Below are 16,938 nucleotides of genomic sequence, written 5' to 3' on the forward strand. Positions count from 1 at the left end.
GTGTTTTCCTTATCTGGGAAGTGGAAAAAGAGGAAAACACTTGTCCTTCCGCCTTAGTCTTAAAGATAGAGCCTAGAAAAATCTTGACACTACTATTGGGTGGCAGAATTTCCTTTCCTGAAACCTCAAATAAAGATGACTCTGAGGAATTAGAGTTCTGAACGGCATGAGTCGACTCTGCCGCAGAATCGGGCAGGGTAACGGCAACATTGTGCCCACGTGTCTGTTCCAGCTCTCAGACTTCCCGTAATGTGGTCCAGGAAGTAGATACCTTCCAGGAACTCTTGGAAATCTTTAGAAATTGAGCTTTAAACCACTGGTGCATATCTGGAATGAAGAATGGAGACCATTTCATCCTAAAAGCTCTATGAAACTATAAAGCAATTAGATAACACTCAAATACTCATGTTTTCCTGCATTGTCAATGCTTTCAGGAGATAATCTAGCCTTGTCTAATATTTTCATTTGATTAAAATAGTTAATATCTTCCATATAATTTAGGCTTATTTCAAAAGAACATATTAATTTAGCAATGGTGCAGTCTTCATGGAGCATATGGTTCTGTTGTGCTGAGAAAGTCACGACAGGATTGGGTGATGAGAATGCGACTGAGCAGACACTCATCTTCTGCTCATCCATTCATCCATTTCCTTATTGATTCATCTAGTAAATATTTATTGAAAGACAGCTATATGAAAATCCTGCCCCGTGCATTTGTTATAAACTTAAAGACAAGGGCATGCCTATTATGTATATTAATTTTCAGTGTATGAAATACGTGTGAAAAGTTTCTTTCCTAGAATTAAGTTCCAGAAGAACACTTTAGTTCACTCGAGCTATACCAAGCTTTCTGCTTTATGATAATAGCATTTATCATTGTGTTTCACATTTTGTCCTGGCTGTCAAGAAGTTCAGGGGTTCCCGCAATGCTCAGTCACAAACATCATACTGAGCTAATGGTCCTTTTTATGGCCCCAACTTTCTGCTTTATTAACCTTAGTATACGTATATATCTACACCTACACCTTGGGCAGCCCACCTCAATTCTTTTTGGAAAATGGTGGGGTTTGGGGCATAAATTCAAAGCACAGTGCTAGACATCCTCCTCCACCAGTGCCTGTGAGTTGGAACTAGATAGAGATGATGGTCGCACAACATCGTGAATGTACTAGGTGCCACTGAATGGTACACTTTAAAATGGTTATTTTTTTGTTAGGTGAATTTTATTGCAATAAAAAAAATTTAAAAAAGAAAAACATATCAGCGACCAGCTCACTTTGGTGACGATGATGATGGCGATGGCGATGAGTAGGCTCTAGCTGAAGACAGTGTCTCCATGGTGGCCACTGGCAACCGTGGAAAGTCATCCAGGGAATCTGCCTCATTGCTTCAAAAGAGCAACAGCTGACATTGGCCTGTGTACCAGACAGTCGCACAGCTGGCTTGAGAATGATAACTCTCCTTCCCATCTCCAGCCCTTCTCCAGCCATTCTAAAAAATAAAACAATCACAAAGCAGCTCTGTTACTTTAAATTTGCATAAACAGAAATGTTCATTTTGGGAAAATCACAAGATAATACTAACAACACATTCCATAAAAGTCACCCATGTTTTTAATAGCCAGAAAGGATCACTATACCGTCTAGCCTTCTGTATTGGTTCATTGGTACATGCATTCAATCATGCATCTACCCACCTTTTTCAAAGTGTGGTCCGCAGGACGCCAGTGTCCTGATTAAATACGTTTAGAAAATGGGTCACCCTGGTACCTCCACTTAGAGATTTGTGATGCACATGAGCATCTGAGACATTTAGTAGCAAAGAAATTCATTTCACTGTGTTCAACCTAGAGTTTTGTCAAAGCACTTGAGCATGGAAACCTTATTTTCCACAACATAAGAAATTAATGCACTTTTTTATGGAAATCGAGGAAGCTGGGAAGCACTTGATCTTTAGTCCGAGATCATATTTAGTTTATAGTGCTAGGGAGACTCCCTGAATTGATTCTATGGTAGAAGTATATCTTCATGCTGGTTACATACTTTTAAAATGTAATTTTTAATGGCTGCATAGAATTCTATTGTATGGGTGTCCCATGGCTCGCAATACCCTATTGTTGGGAATTTGGATTTTTCCCATTTTTGTCTCTTATAATGACCATTATAATTGCTAACTAAGGCCTATCCCCCAAACACCCAATCATATTAAGTTTGGCTTTCTTGGGGAGTAGTATCTGCACAGATTCTCCATGAGTGGCTTTTTTTTTTTTAATTTAACTTCTAGCTTAGGGTAACTGTTAGGAATACTCTGTAAAGAGAGAAAGGATAAACGTGTGTAAGAGTAGGAGAGAAGGGATGGTTTTACTGCTGATTTGGTTTTTTTTTTAATTAAAATTTTTTTTAAATCTTGTGTGTCTGTGGTTAGAATTCTGGCCCCATTCCTGGCCTGACATTCTGGGATGGCTGAGCTTTGATTTTCTAGAGTCTGTATTCCTAGAGCCCCAAGCAAGGGTGGGGAAACTCTGGGGATGTGGGAGCGATTACTGAGTAGGGTGGGACCAACCCCCTGGGACCAACCCCCCCACCCCCCGGGGGCACTTACTTCATCCTGAAAGTGTGGGGCAGGCCCCGCTGGTACACGGAGGGACTCCAGGGGGCGCAGATGATTTCTGCTGGTGTTCTTTTGGCATGGATCACACGATGAGAAAGTCCTTCCCTTCTAAGTCCTTGCTCAGTCCTCTGGTGTATTGTAAGGAGCCAGTCTCAGTGTGGCACTGCGATGTCCTCAACATCTAATATTTTTTAACGTCCCTTTTCGACTGTCAGAGAGCAGACGTCAGGGTTGGAGACCCAGAAGGCTAAAACTTTGTATCAAGTTTTTAAAACTTTTCAAACTTTAAAAAAAGTTATCTAGTTACCTTCTGGTTGTGGAAAGGGATCCTGATAAGATTTCTCTAAGTAAAGAAAGTAGAAAGAGGAAGTAAATCTTAAGAAAAATTTTAAGTAAATAAGAGTGTCAGTGATACTCAGATATGGCAAAAAATCATGACATGATATACAAGTAACTGAAATTTGGGGTTAAAACTGAGTTACCCTGGGGCTTATGGTTACCAGCCAGTATGAACTCCTTATAACTGTATCTTTGTATGAGTGTCATTCATACATCCATTTTGGGACCTCAGTCTTTCTTCTTTCTCATCTGCTTTCAACCATCTGTGGGAACCAAGGCAGACTTCACACAGTAGGATGTTTAGTTGGGTTTTAAGAGGTGAAGGAGCATTTGCTGTGTAACAGAGAGTGTGTGGAGACCCCTCGCGGTGGCTGACTCCATCTCAGGTCGTACTCAGCCTTTCTTTCAAGACAAGGGAAAGTGCTTATAGTGGGAAGAAATAACACTTGGAGTCAATAATACAGAAGTCATTGAAAAACAGTTTGGCCAATGAAACTATCTGGGAACTGGGGAAATATTTCTCCTTTCCCCTCTGGTAGCTGGGACAGCAAATAGCCGTAACAGACCAGCAAATAACGGCAATAAAACTAAAGCCCGTGCACAAGACGGAGGGGAGATGTCAGCTTCGAGAAGGGAAAGAGAAAGGACTGGGGGTGGAACAGAGCCAAGCAATGCAGGTTTAGGCCCACAAGGTACAGGTGGGATTTTCATATTAAGCAAGGCAAAGACTTCAGGGGGAAAGCAGGCTGCCTTTATTTTTTTTTTATGACAGAATCAATAGGACCTAATCAAGTTTTGAATGCAACCAGAGTAAGATGAAAATACCAAATAGGTCCGTGTAGGCAGTAACCAGAATTTAATCGTGTCTGGAAGGGATTGCTGGAGTGATGGCCCACATTTCTCTCCAAGCCGCGCTGGGGAGGGTGGTGTGGTTTCAGGTTCATGTCCCCAGACTTTTGATGTCCTGTTTCGTGTTGATTTTTTCTGCTCTGTAGAGCTCCCCCTTGGACCAGGCTTTCAGCTAAGAAAGGGAATGAAAGACAGGTGTCTGTTTGGAGGAAGTAGTAGTGAGGACTGTCACAGGTCACTGGGGGATGCACAGACCAAGGTAATAGACATCTGGCTGGAAGGCAATGAGATCTGGGGTCTCCAAAAGTGGCTGGAGGCCAAGCTCCTTCATAACCTCCATGTGCGCCCTGCCCAGGTCACCCCACATACCAATAATCCTAGCAAAAACAGCCCGCGTATATGTCTATGAGGCCTCAAGCTCCCAGATGGTCGTGCCAGGGCAGTCTGCCTAACCAAGCGCTGCGGGCACACGTTGCCCTAACCCCCAACCAGGTGCCCCTCTGAAGCACCTCCGTATAAGAATTCTGAAGTCACCCCTGGAAGGTGATTATGATTTGAATCTGTTGATTATTTGAGGAATATGAGAAAAAGTACAGACTGCTTCCTGACCCTGGCTTTCACAGTGCCTTTAATTGTACAGGATCTGGCCTATGACTTCGGGGGGGAGAGAGGCCCCCCGAAGCTGACCCCCACCCTTTATGAGCCCTCTCAGACTCTGTGTGGAGAGCACACATGCAGTCAGCAGTGGAACCCCATCAAATTGGGCTGTGATGGGGGTCCTGGCCTGGTGTTATGGGAGTCACAGAAGGCTGTTACCAACTTTGGTTGGGGTTTGGGTTGGGGAAGGGCGTGGTCATGATTTCTACAGTGATTTCAGCCCCTTATGGGGTTCAGGCCTGACGAGACCCCGAGGGAGGTGTTATTACTTCAGGCAGATAGTAACGCTCAAGCAACATTTGTGAACACAAATGAATAAGCGATGTGGGCCTCCGAGAAGAAATAACTTGCCTGAGATCCCACAGCTTAAAAATAGAAAAGCTGGAATTCAGACCTAAGAACCTCATTCTCTCTCTAGCACACACAGCATTTGCTGGGTGGTAGAGAGGAAAGAGCTGGAGAGCCCAGAGAGCAGGAACTTGGTAGGAACCAAGACCGGGCTCTCCGGAAGAGAGAGGACCGGTTCCGGCTCGGAGGTATCTGGCCCGTTCTCACATGGGCAAGGTCACTTGTAATGATGTTTGTCTTTAAAACAACAGAAACAGAAAATGATGATACTTTATCCTTACTGTCCAGTCTCTCAGCAGACAGCTCTGATGCCACAACCTGAATCAGCCCTTGAGAAATACTCTCTTTGCAGCCCACCTTGTTGGGATATTTCATTTAGCAACAACTAATGAAGTCCATGTGCCAAATGGGTGAATGAACTTTTAAAAAAGTAGCTGCTTTGTATCCCTGCAGCTCCAGGAACTGTTGTCATAGTGACATTTCCCCCTAGACTGGCAGGAAGCACAGTCCACGGGACTAGTGGCAATGTAGGTCATGAGTGAAGAGAGGTTTGGCGGCTGTGCCTCAGTGCCCAGTTGGCAGAGCCAGGGGTTTCTCATGCTGGGGGCCCCAGTGGGGCTCATGTTCCTTAGAATGTTCTGCACTGTGACTGAACTGGAAGAGGAGATGCAGAGGAGAAGGTAGGGGGCACAGGAGGCGGGAAGACACGAGGGGAGGCTGGTGGGAGCTGTGCCCCTGCCTGGAGATTCAGAACATTTGGAGCCCGGGACAAACTGGGAAGGATCTCAGTGGAGGGAGGTGCCAGGGCGCACTGTCACTGCTGCCTGGTGGGAGTTGGTGCCCCCTGCAGTCCAGAAGCCATTCAGACTTGGCTCATGAGGGCCTATGTCAATTACAAATGTTTTAACTGTAGGAGCTGTTAGCTTCGTATACAGGTTGGAAGTGTGTTCAAGGAGCCTGTATTTATTCATCCGCTCATGTAGCAAACATTTACTGGGCCCTTCTGCTGTTGCAGGCCCTGTGCTGGCCAGTACGAGCTTCATGGCTGCTGCAGCCTGTGCCCTTGAACAGGGCCCAAGCCTAGAAGGACCTTCTACTTTGTTTCATGCTCTACTGTTGGAGTCTTCAAATTCTTAATATTATTACACATTTTCATTTTGTACTGGGTCTCCCACTGAGCGTACAGTGATTGGCAAATCCAGACACAATCCCTACCTTTCTGAAGCTTGTGGAGCAGTGGGAGAGACAGATATGACCCCAGCCATGACACAAATCAGTATAGAATTACAACTGTGAGCTGTGCCATCGGAGATGGGTGTGTAATGCCAGGAGAGAAGATCATTTTCCAGCTCTATGGCTTTACCTGATTATATTCAGAATAGTGGAGAATAGAGTGAAAAGGACTTAAGTTAGTGTTATGGAAAATGAGTGCCTTGGGGGGCCACAGGCCTCTGAGAGAGGAGGGCGTTTCCCTCTCAAGGGTATAAAGATTAGGAGGATATCCAAGAGTTTGGGCCACAAACCTTTCTCTTTTACTTTTTAAACGTTTTTCTTTTAACTTTTTACTTTGCCAGAATTTCAGACTAAAGAAAAGTTGAAACAGCACAAAGTACTTCCATATGTGCTTCATCCAGATTCCTTCGATGTTATGTTTTGCCATGTTATTTGTCCATCCTTCCATCCATCCATCCATCCATTGTCAAAAGGAAATCCAGAGAGCTTTACTAGGTATGAATATTTTATTGAATGAGAAACAAGATGTGCATGAACAGGGAGATGTCAAACCCAAAGTGGTGCGAAGCTCGGAGACACGACATCACAGGATGGCTTATCGAGTGAAAATGAGGAGTGAACCTTTGCGATGATGGGTTACTTCAGTGGGGTCTTCCAGACGGCAGGTGATGGGTTAGCAGCGACTACTTCATCACATTTTAGGAAGATGACTTAAATTTTGTTAATGATTAACAGCGGCATTTCTAAGAAATAACTTGTTATGTTTTGTTTACACTCATGAAATAAGCTAGAATAAGCTTTGTTATGTGGCTTAACTGGTTTTTGTCTGCAAGGGGCATCTGCAAGGCTGGTCTACAATGTGTTTTATTTTAACAGCATCTGTCCGTCTGTGTGTGCGTCTGCCTCTCCATCCATCCATCATCCATCCATCCATCCATCCATCCATCCATCCATCCATCCATCCAATCGGTCTGTCTATCTACTGTTTGATCTGAAGTTGTAGACATGATACAATGCCCCTTTGCTGCTGAATACTCAAGAGTCTATCTCCTAAACACAAGACCATTCTGTTACACAAGCATAATGTAGTTATCAGAATTGGAAATTAACATCTATATAATATTATTGTCTACGTACAAATCTGACTTAGGTTGCACCCATTATCCCAGCGGTGCTCTTTATAACGGAAGATGGCCACGTGCTGCACAACCATTCACTTGTCTTGTCCAGTCTGACCCTTGTCATTGGGAGTGGTCCCATGTCTGTTTTCCCTGCCTTTAGTCTTTTGGAGGGCCGGGACCCTTCAGCACCCGTGGGCTTTTGTCCTGTGTGTGCCCAGTTCAACCCCATTTCTGTTCTGTGAGTGCCTGGCCCCCACCCCAACACAAAACCTCTTAGGAAATAGAGCAAAGAACTGCTTCTGTGCCTTTGTCTTTGAAATATGTTTTGAACCATTTGCCCTTCTTTAGTAGGTGGGTTTTTGGTGTTTTGTCTACTCTCTACTTCCTGTCATGAAGGTCTTCAAAAATTCATTTCAGGGCCGCAAAGACGAGGTCAGTTTAGCAGAGAATCCTCAGCCCCGATGTGCACCTTCCCCACCAGAAAACCTCAAACGGCAGAAAGCCTCCCTCCCCGAATCTGAAAACCCAGCCCCTGCCCTCTCCCAGGCTCTGGGAGGAAGAGCTGAAGAATTACTCTAGGCTCTGCAGGACTTCAGATCCTTTTTTTTTTCTTTGCCAGTCAAAGCTTAATAATTCTTGAGATCCAAATTTAGAAGCTTGGTGGAGAGCCCTGAGAAATCAGGGGTAAGACAGAAGACAGTCAGCCTTTCTAACTTTCTCCCCAAGCAATCTAATAAAGTGATTGCGCAGTGATTTCCCAAGGCCAACTTTTAGCTTTCCATAGTTTTAATGAGCTGTTTAAGAGGCCCCTCAACCTGTGCTCATCCAAGCTGCTCGTGTTTGGCTGTAGGGAGGAGAGGACAGGAAGGAGCAGCGGGACGAGGAGGGTTCAGGCCCTCTGACGTGGGCGCAAGAGGGGGCCAAGCTCCCAGTCAGCGCCTCTCCAGGACGCCCCAGGGATGCTCATGGCAGGCTGCTTCACCCTTGTCATCAGAGCTAAATGACTCAAGGACTGAGAGTCATCACCTCTCCCACCTGCAGGCAGGGCCCCCGACTGCCCCCCAGACCCTGGACATGGGCAGGAGATGGAGGGGAAAGCGGGGTTAGAGGGTGATGGTGAAGGTGGGAGAGGAGCAGGCCGAATGGGCTGGGGAGGAGAAAGGAGGGAGACAGAGGACAGGGCAGCGGCTGGGAGGGATGCTCCAAACACACCTGGGGCCCGTGTCAGGGGAAGCCCACCAGCACCGGCGCCGCTCACCCCCCGGCCCTGTGCACCAGGCCCACGTGGCACGTGCCCACTCCCTCTCTTCTCGCTCATCCGTGTCTTGTGCTCTGACCTGCAAGGCCCAGGCATCCCAGTTCTCTCACTGGGGGCCTTCCATCAATGCTATGCTAATCAGGGCCTGCTATTTCTGTTTTATGGGTTAGGACACTGAGGTTCTGAGAGAATCTGTGTTTCCTGGGCCCTACACCTGGTCAAGGATCCACATGTAGCCAAGGGTGGACTGTAAGCACCAGAACTTACATTCAACTCCTTTGATTCCCAAACTAGAACCTTTTACAAAATATTTAAATTTCTTCTTACATTTTCAAAAGTAATTTTTGTTCTTTGTACATACTATCTCAACACAGCCATCAGAATAAGCCTTTTAAACCATAACTCATAAAAAAGACAAACAAACAACCTAATTTTTAAAACGGGTACGGATTTGAATAGACATTTCTTCAAAGAAGATACACAAATGGCTAATGAGCACATGAGAAGAATGCTTAACATCATTAGTCTTTAGAGAAATGCAAATCAAAACCACAATGAATTACCACTTCATACGCAAGAAGACAGGTGATAGCAAGCTTTGGTGGGGATGTGGAGAACCCGGACCCCTCACCCACCGCTGGTGCATGAGGAAAACGGGGCAGCCACCCTGGAAACCGGTTTGGCAGTTCCTCAGAAGGAAATGAAGACACGTGACTCACAAAATCTTGTACAAGGATGTTCATAGCAGCATTTTTCCTAATAGCCAGAAAGTGGAAACACCCAAATATCCATCAAGTGGTGAATAGGTAAACAAAATGTGGTATATCTATTTTAACAAAATATTATTTAATAATAGAAAGAAATGAAGTACTAATATATACTATAACACGGATGAATCTTGAAAAGATTGTGGTCAGTGAAAGAAGCCAGCCCCCAAGGCCGCATATCCTATGATTCCAACTGTATGAAGTGCCAGAATGTGCGACCCACACCCCATGACCCCTGCCACCTCTACCAGGCCCAGGGCGCTGGGCCTCCAGGTTCCCCTCTGACTGCCTCCTCCCTTCGCTCTGCCACACGGCCTCACAGAACCGCTCCGCACAGGCACCTGTTCCTCTGCATCCCGGGCACCCTCCTGGCGAGCCCCTGTGTGCCTGGCATGTCGCCTTGTCCTGGAGGCTTCCTGGCCACTCTGTTTAGAACCATGGTCCCACCCTTCCCGGCACGCCTGACCGTGTTTTCTTGCTTCTCTTTTATCTCACGTGCTGTATGATTTATTATTGCGGTGTACTTGTCTGGCGCTCTCTGCTAGAATGTGAGCCCCGTGAGAACCAGGGGGTTGTGTCTCGATCATCACCGCAGCCTGTCTACCTGCACCGTGCCTGGCACACAGCAGGGACTCAGGGAATATTTGTTGAAGGCATGACTGGGAATGTGGGCAAACCGTGTTGGTTATTCCCTTCGCCCTTCTTCCTTGACCCAGTGTCCTCTGTGCTTCCTTTGACCTGAGGCCCAGGGACCCAGGCCCTGGCTTCCCAGGGTGCCTCCGGCTGTGGGGCGCACAGGGCCAGCTCTGGAGAAGGCTGCCAGGGTGTGTCTACTGAAATGCTTCCTCCCCAATAAAAGGAAGGAGGCTTGTTAGGAGAGTGAACCTCTCCGGGTTTTGTCTGCATCTACCCTCTGCTTCTCACCTTTGAATGTTGATGTCCAGAATTTTTTCTTTTCATCACACACCTTTTTATAAAATTAAAAATCGGGTTGCCCCCTCTCCACAGCCTTGGAAAATCTGCTTTTTCCACATAATGTGTCGCCTGCACACTTCGCCAGGGCTCCTTTGCATGCCCTGCTGCCCTGCGGTGTATACCTGTCGCAGGGATGGCAGGTGGCCCAGACCCGGGACAGTCGCGTGTTCTGGGCCCAGACGGGCTGGGGAGGAACTGCAGGGCCTGGCTGGCATCAGGGAGGCTTGGAATCTGAGGGGGCAGCTTGGCAGGATGGGGTTTCAGGGACCGGCCCCAGGAAGGAGGGCGGCCCATCGTTTGGCTGGGAAGCTGCAGAGGCCACAGGGGCCCTTTCTGATCAAACTCTGGCTGTCCTGGTTGCAGGCACCACTTGGGGGCTGGCCTCCTCTGAGCAGCAATACAGAGGAACAAGCCGTGGTGCTTTCTTGTGCCTTGTGCATAATGTAAATGTAATTAATCATGTCTATGGAGGCTTATAATTTAGGATTTTTTCTTTCATTTTTAGCAGTCTAATTACATTCATTTGAGCTTTATAAGTAGTTATTTTAGAGTTCTTCTTTGTACTCCCACTGGTGGAGTGCTGAAAACTCACCATAGATGTGTCTCAAGGTGGCTACTGCTGTTTGCTAAATGAATCTGAAAGGCTATTTAAGTGAAAAATATTATTGTGTTACTACAACTTAAATTTACCATAAAAAACACTGGAGAACTGTTTCTTGTTTCTTAAAAACTTTATAGTCTTTTAACAAATTAGGATGGGAACTCCTGTGAGCTAGGGAAGAGCTAGGCGAGGTCTTTCCCCGGGGTGGGTGGGGTCGTGGAGGTGGAATGTGCTTCTAGGTTCCTGCTCTGCCTGCGCTTTCAGCGTCTGATCTGGAAAAGAAACCACACACGCTCTTCTCTGTTTCCCAGATAAAAGCCCGTTTCTGGATCCGTTGTGCAAAGCTCATTGTAATGACATGGTAATTAAGTTAGACGTACGTGGCGCTTATCCTTTATGAATGGTCTACTCACCAAGTTTACAACTTCTCTCCTAAAAATCAGAGGAAAATTAAAGTAAGGATTTAAAAAACTATTAATAATTAAAGAAATGCAAACGACGGGAACAACATGCTGCCAATTTTCTCCCACTAAACTGTCAGACGTCTATCAGTGATTGATGCTCTGATGTTGACAGTGGTTCTGGCAGAAGTCTGTATAGGTACAATATTTGTGGGAATAATTTAACAGTTAGTAACAAGAAATCTGTGTTTTGGATAACTTTTTTTAGGGCTATTTTTGTATGACTTTTGAATCAGAGATCCCACCCATCAGACTGCATCTTAAGTAAGCACAAAGTTTAAGCAGATATGTAGGTAAGATTCTCATTCATTCAGTTGTTGTATATTTTAAAAAGCGAACCTTTTGATATGTTCTTCTTTTCTGCATTGTCTTGTATGTAATGATTTACTTTAGCTCCCCCAAAGCAGTCATGTTGGAGAGGCCAGGTCAGGTCTCTTTGAGCAGAACGTTCTGGGTGCCCAGAGGTCGGCCCTGGGAGTCGGGCAGCCGGGGTCCAGGCCCAGCCGCATCACTTAACCGGCTTTGTGTGACCTTGGACAAGACGGACTGGTCTCTGTATGCTTCACCACCGTTAGCTGTTCTTGAATGTATCTCGTTGGTGTTCTCGCTCGTTTTCTGGCTCCACACTCAGGAAACACCGGTTCCTCCGGGTAGGGACCACTGGGGGCTGGGGGCCAGTGTGCTTGTGTTGCTGACCACTGATGCTGACTCCCTGACCGCACCAGGCCTCAGGCTCCTCAACCACGAACAGGGATCCTAATACCTATACGCCTATCCTGCATTATACAAGTAATACGCGGAAGGTGCTCGAAGCAGTGTCTGTAAACGCTCCGTGAACAGTGAGTACGGATGGGATTTTGCTGGCTCCCAAATCACTGAGAATCACTGGTAGGGAATCGGGTTAGGGAAGACAAGACAAAGGGATGAAGCATCTCTAGGGAGGCTGTCATTTCTGCACACTTGGACATAGAGTCCTAGTTATTGTCTGGCTTCCCCGACGGGATAGTCCCGTTTTGGTGGGAGTCAGGGAGGCAGGGTGGCTTCCTCCCACCAGCAGCCCATGGGTGACTCAGGTCTTCTAGGAACCTGGCCCACCAACATTTTGACTTCATGTAGAATTAATACCTTAGGTAAAGGCTCCGTGAGGTTGTTGTGTCCAACGTGGGAGGCACTGCAGCCTTCACCAGACTAGCTTAGAAGGAGTTTTTCCACTCTAAATCTGTTTTGGGGCGTGAATAAGGAAAGTCAGTGCACAAAGCAAACTCTGGCTTTTTTACCTGGCTTCCTTGATTCAAGTGGTAAAGTGCCTCCTGACGAAACCCACCGAGTTAGACCTTGGCATCGATGCCCGGTGGAGGAAGGAGAGGACGGGTGCTTTGCGGCTTGTTCGGCCACACAGGATGTCGGTGCTGGACAGGAGCTTAGAGGTCTCGTGAGCCCTGCGTTAGCAGAGCAAGACACCAGGCTACAAAGCGGTGGCTGTCAAGGGTGCCCAGTTGGTTTGGGGCTGAATGGGTGGCAGCCCCAAGTCCTCAGACCCAGGCTAGCCCTCTTCCCACCCAGTCCAGCTGCCCCGTTTTTCCAATGAGAGAATGAAAGCAAGTGAGGCAGTGGCCAGAGAGGAGGAGCTGGAGGTGGGAGTGTTCACTGGGCACATACCTCAGCGGCCGGCTTCACACCCCTGGGTCCCTGAGGAGGGAAACGTGCTCAGTACCAGCAGTCAGTTACCCCAACACCTGCTTGTCCTGCTCGGGGTGCACTCACCTTTATCCCTTTACAACTTAAATTTCTAGTTGTGTCTAATAATAATAAAAATCTATTTTGATTTTGGGCTCAAATGGTGTCAAAAGTTAACACCAGAATTCAGAATTGCACATGATGTTAAAGTTGATTCATATTTACTATGATTCCATTTTCTTTTGTGTGGGAAAAAAATCATGCCTGCATGAATTCATTCATTCATTCCTTCAACAAATACTTTTCAAACTTAAAAATGTTCCCTTTTCCACTCCCAGCTTTTCTGTTCTCTGCTCTCAACCATTCTCATTGATACATCTATTTGTTCGATTTTTTCAGTCAGTAAAATCGAGAGCCTCCTGTATGCCAGGAACTGTGTGAGGTCCTGGTGATGCCAGAGTGGAGAAAACACTCCTCAATAGGCCTTGCCTGCAAGGAGCCTCATTTTAAGGGGGGATGACAGACATCAACCAAGAACAACAACACAAAAGACTCTGAAATAACAAGATTCCATGTAGGAAATGAATACATCTGACTATCTTTGAGACAAGTTCTCCTAGATGACCCTCTGCAACCTCACATCCGTTAGTCAAAAAAATAAAACTCATGGCTTTCTCCCAGTCTGATTTTCCTCGCCAACTTTTAGGTCTCTATTCACAATGTTAGCATGTAAGAGTGTTCTTAAAGTCTTTCGAACAGGGACCACTTTGAGAACATACTAAGGGCTGCAGATGCTCTGGGTGGGGCCACACCCTTTTCTGCTTACAGTTTCCAGATGCTTCCTGCTTCCTGGTTAGGAACTCCTGTCCTGGAGGAATAAAGAGACCTGGGGAAATGGGGGCCGGCACAGCAGGACCCTCTGTTCCATGGGGGTGAATTTTTATGGGAGACAAAACTTACTCACTGGCTTCTCTAACACAAGATTTCTTGAACTTCTGATATTTAAAGAGTTTTTTATACATCCCATAGATTTCTTAGTTTTTAAAATCTATTTTCATATATTCCATGGATTATTAACTGGTTGCAAAGAGAAAAAAGTAACTTTATGATGCAGAAATCTGGCAAATAGCACTTATACCATATAATCAAACCTGCCATAGCCAAAACTGGGACAAAATGACAGGAGCCTTCTGATGTCATATGTACTGAGAAGAACACGCCAGTCATGCCATGTTCCTACCAAAATGTTCACCCTAAGTCTAACCTAATACGGAATAACTCAGGTTAATGCAAATGGAAGGATATTATGTAAAACAACTAGCTTGGGCTCTTTTAAAATACTGATGTCATGTAAAGCAATGCAAAGCAAAGATGGGAGCCTATTTCAGACTAGAGAGGCAGAGAAGTAACCACCAAATGTGATTAGATCCTGGATCAAAACAAGAACAGCAGCCAAAATCCACCCCAACATACAGGACACCGAGGGGAATAATGCCTTGCAGTTTCTTACTGGGTAGTACTTAATGATACCATGTGCATAAATTCACTTTGCAAACCTTAAGCACTAGAAAATATGAACTATTAGTATAACTTGTGTTGTAAGACACAAAATAGGTCCCAGTAATATGAATTATTTCTTTTCTTCACTCAACATTTGTTTATTGATCTGAGGTGCATAGAAGGAAGGTGACTTGCCCAGGGTCCCCAGTAGAGCCGCAGCTATAACCGAGGTTTCCCTGTCCTCTGGAGAACCTGGGTAAATCAGGGGACATCACAGATGTTGTCCATGGGGACAGTGGCAAGTGAAGTGCTGGTGCTGAAGGTGGCGGGGCAGTCCTGGTGGTGCTGGAGGTGGTGGATGTAGAGTGATGGTGGGTGGGGGGCTCCCTGGAAACAGTGGCTGATGGCGATGAGCCTGCATGTGATAGATGAGAGCAGAAGTCAGAGTTTAGGAGATGCAAAAGCAGTTTATTTTGGTGCTTTTCCAGAATTTATTTGTCCTTTCCTTGTTTTTTCTTTTTTCCCTTTATCCCCCCAATTCTGGGTGTCCTGGATACCTGCTTTCATCTAGAAGTTCTCTTTGCTTTGGATCTGCTTATTATGAATAGAATAAAACTATATGCTACTGGAATGGCAGCCCATATATCTTTGCTTTGCTTTATAAATCATGACCATGTTCCATTGTTACGGAACAAATGCGTGTGCTCTATAAAATGCAGTCTTTTCAGAGCAAACCTCTTAAATCTCCAGGACTTCTTTTCAACCAGTGCCTTGTTGTTCATGACCTAACAAGCTGCAGTTGTAGGAAGCCCAGAATGAAGCGTCTGGTAACCACCAAAATAATGATGCAGGGGGTACATTGGCCTCCCTTCACCATTCCATCCTCAGAACTTTTAGGTCCTATGCCATGAATCCTGCCTTTTTCTCCTGCAGGCATTAATACCAGAAAAGGTTCAGTCTGAATGGGTATCAAGTTGGTGTATTTTTGGAGATGCTGGTAGGTCTGTCATCATTGTCGACCAACTGCTAGTATTGTATTTGCGTTTTGTCTCTGGTTGCTGGTTTATTCAGTGGGTTTTTTTGTTTGTTTGGTTTTTTTTTTTTTTTCTTAGAGCTGTGTGGGTGAGTACATCGGTGGCATGCTGGTCACATTTCCAGGCTGCCATGTGGCTGTGAGTAGAGGCTATAGACTGGATGAGAGAATAATGAGCCAGAGCAATGCTGGCAGTCTGGGACCCCAGCAGATGCCTGTGCAAGTCCAGCACTTGGGTCCAAAGGACAACGTGCTGCGGGATGGTGGGTCAGGGGCTCAGCTGAGCATGTGGGAAAGAGCCATGTGCTGTAGTAAACAGCAACCTCAAGGTGTGAGTTGGCTGCCCAGAAAGTGAAATTCAGGTTGTTAGAATGGAGAAGAGACTTTTCTGTTCTGGGCAGCTGTCCCTGGGGGCTTGTGTTGACTTTTCTTTACTCGCTACAGTCAGAGAGTGTTTTGAGGAGACAGGTTAGGGTGGGGGGTCTGGGTCGAGACTTGAGATGTCATCTGAATCTCTGAGCCTAGAGTTCTGAAGCTCTGGGGAGCGGCTGCTGGTTAAAACATGTTCCATGAGCGCTTACAGAAAGCTCAGCTAGAAGAGGTTAGGTGCCAAAAACACCATTATCTCCTAGAAGGAGGTGTCTAGGGGTAGGCCACGCCAGGTGACAATCAGTGGCTTCCTGACTGGTTGAGTCACGACTTCCTGATGACTGCAGTTATCCAGAAATGGAAGGTGCTTCTCCCACGGGGACATGAAGCGGAATTAGCACCTACCTGGTGGGGACATGGTGCAGGGGATTCCTTGGGAGGCTGGGGAAGGCTGGGGGAGAGGGCGGACATTTCTATTGGCCTGAGAGTCTCCAGGCCAGAGGGCCTACATTCTAGTAATTAGTTTTTCCCCCTTGAATGTTCGTCAGATAACCATGCTAATTGGAGATAATGTTTCTGCTAAGTGAGGTATAATTTCAAGCTGAATGGTATTTTTTACCTTCAGCATCATCGTATGAGATACAGGGTTGGCTTTGGACTTGGGCCTGTATTTTGTGTGTAACTGTTGCTTCCGCAAGGACAGAGCAAGGAGAGGTGCGTCTCTGAGTTAGGCTAGCGTGCCGTGCGGCCTGGCCCGCTGACTGGGGTCCTGAGCACCAGTTCGCACGGCCCCACGAATCTGGTGAGACCTGCCGCACTGAGGCAGAGTTTATCAACTAAACAGCTGCCCTCTTACATCAGTCTTTGATGCTTTGTGCCCAGTAGGGTCAGGTCATCAGAGAGAAAAGGGCGAATCCAGCCAACTAAGGGCTTGAGAGATTTGTAGTGGCTTCTAGGGTTCTTGGCAAACATGATCGCTTGTCTAAAGCCTCTGAAAGCTTCTTGGACATTATTCTCATTTTCCCCACTGTCCTTTAGTGGAAAGAGAGATGGATTTGGAATAGACAGCCTTTGGGCATCCCTTGTCCCCCTTCTTTGCAACCTGTCCTGCCGCTCTGTGGTGTAGCCCTAACTGTCCAG

This window comes from Manis javanica, chromosome 3 (genome assembly GCF_040802235.1).
Source record: "Manis javanica isolate MJ-LG chromosome 3, MJ_LKY, whole genome shotgun sequence".
Classification (NCBI taxonomy): Eukaryota; Metazoa; Chordata; class Mammalia; order Pholidota; family Manidae; genus Manis; species Manis javanica.